This window comes from Nicotiana attenuata, unplaced genomic scaffold (genome assembly GCF_001879085.1).
Source record: "Nicotiana attenuata strain UT unplaced genomic scaffold, NIATTr2, whole genome shotgun sequence".
NCBI classification, from domain to species: domain Eukaryota; kingdom Viridiplantae; phylum Streptophyta; class Magnoliopsida; order Solanales; family Solanaceae; genus Nicotiana; species Nicotiana attenuata.
In genome coordinates this window covers 3,141-5,448 of record NW_017687420.1, presented here as the reverse complement: position 1 = coordinate 5,448, position 2,308 = coordinate 3,141, and the positions used below count along the sequence as shown (strand labels likewise).

At 38.6% G+C, this 2,308-nt stretch overlaps 1 long non-coding RNA gene across 1 annotated transcript; it reads right to left on the bottom strand.

Annotated features, from left to right (window-relative positions):
* Window positions 1-684: 684 nt before the first annotated feature.
* LOC109222275 lies at window positions 685-1,995 on the bottom strand. Its single transcript, XR_002067378.1, has 2 exons — window positions 1,370-1,995; window positions 685-1,242 (listed from the first exon to the last, which is right to left on the bottom strand). It is a non-coding gene; the product is annotated as an uncharacterized LOC109222275 (long non-coding RNA).
* Between the last annotated feature and the right edge of the window lie 313 nt (window positions 1,996-2,308).

The following is a 2,308-nucleotide window of genomic DNA, read 5'->3' as shown; positions in this document are numbered from 1 at the left end:
GCCCCACTGATTCACTCATATTCACGGTAAGAGTCACTTGATTCCAAAACGATCCTACTGTGGGAATATATAAGGACACCAAATGAAAGCACAAGTAGATTTATATATTATCTAAATCAAAATCAGCTAGCTAACTCAATCCCACTGATTTTTGAACCATCATAGAAACAACCCAATTCTATAACTTCATAAGCAGTAAAATACAAGTGAACAGATCAAACATATGCACTGTTTTCAAATCAGACATTCGCACAAGTTGAAAACACGGACAAAAAAAAAACAAAGCTGGAACAACTGACCAGATAGGAATTATACCAACGACCTCGACGGAGAATACTAAAGAACAATTCCAGAATTCAATTGGCACTTAAACTCGACCACACAACTGGAAAGATCAAATATGCTTCAAGTACATGCCTGCTTAAAATTATCTTTCGTTTTGTACATGAAAACTGGTATGAATCAGTGCAAGAACATGACAGGGAGGATCAAAACACTAGTTCAAAATTTCAAATAACAACAACTCGATGAACTTCCTAGTTTTAGACGGATTTGATGCTCAAAAATAGCTGAATTCCATCAGATCTGACATGTTCATGGAATTAGCACTCAAACATTATTCACAACCCAATAGAGGGCAGTAGAAAATCAGCAGATGCACCTAACAAGAGCAGGACAACAATAGAAAACCAAACGACGGAATATCAACAGAAGAACTAGCGAATCAACAGGGCAATAACAAGAAAAATAACAGCTGCAGCATTTCTACAACAGTCCTACGGACCAAGACGAGGTGGACAAACCACGCGAATGCGAAGCTAACCAAACATGACGAGAATGAACCAAACCTTAATAAGCTACTGCTGAAATTTAAATCAATTCTACTTGGATAGCTGAAATTTAGACTAGCTACTGCTTTAGAACAAACATTGAATCGCTTATCTTCGAGCATTTGTAGCAGGTCTTGGTAAATACCACTGACTAGGCAACATCAGATTACAATTCAAATTAGCAAGGAAAGAGCTGATTGTACTAAGCAATGCAACAAGTCAAGCAGACATCCGGCCTCGAACAGGCAGTCTCCTTTCCTTAATACAACCATTCAAACATACATTTAAAATTAACCCGAGATCTTGACTCAACTGAAACCTCGACTCCATGATAGCAGTTAAGGCCTAAGCATAGAGGATGATTCTTCAAACTCAGCTTTCACTGATTGAACATACTCCACTAATCACACCACTGCGAAGAGATTCGCCAGCAATAAATTCGATTATAGCACAGAACAGACTACTACAAACTGAACTCATAGCTCAGAAGCACTGGAACAAAACAAAGTCATATAGAATAAAAGAGAGGAAAATTGAACCTGAAGTTGTAAATTCCCTTTATAACAATTTGAAACTCGATAATACAACTATCAACTCCAAGTCTTAGCGAGGTTCGGCAGCGACTCAGCAGAACAACAGTAGAGGCGGAGCTTCGAACATCAATCTGTGTCTTCCATGAACTCGAATCCAGATTTCAAAACTAAAAATGCTTATAGGTTTTTTTTTTAAAACCCTTTTTAAGAACTCAACCAAAAGAGAGGAACAAATCCAGAGTCCTTTCCCCTTTTTCTCTTCCTTTCCCCCAACCCCCTTAGTTTTTAGAAAATCCGTTCAAAAGCATTCCCCGAAAAAAATCCAGAATTCCTCTAGTTATCAGGCTCACACCTGATGAATGAAAGCCTGGGATTAACCGAAATCAATCCCACGCTCCTCATTCATCCAGCATATGCCTTCTAGAGGCTTCCATCAAGTGAGAGGGGAATGGGGACGAAAGAATCTGTCAGACAGTTATAAACATGGTGGCGAGGAGAGAGAGGAACGCGTGGGTAATTTTGATCTCACTCGCCTGGAATTTTGCGAGCTTGGGACGCAAACGAGGTGAGAACGACGATGAACAGCGCGTCTGTTAGGGATTTTGGTTTCGTATTGACTGTTCGTATATTTGGGTGTGTGGGGCTTTGGGAATGACTTGGGCCGGGTTTAGGGATGAAGGGTGTTGGCCGGGTGGGTTAATGAGAGGGGAAGGTTGGGCTCAAGTAAATTTGGCCCAAATGCTTTTAATTTCTGATTTCTCTTTACTTTTCTTAAATTTCAATTGTTTTCTTTTCTCTTTTCTTCTTCTCCAATTAATATTAATACCCAAATTAATTCTTAAGCTAAATTAACTTACAAGATTAGATTGATCACTCAACAAGATATTTTCAACAGTTAATTAAACCCTAGATTAAAGAAAAGTTATAAAAAGTGAAATTAAAAAG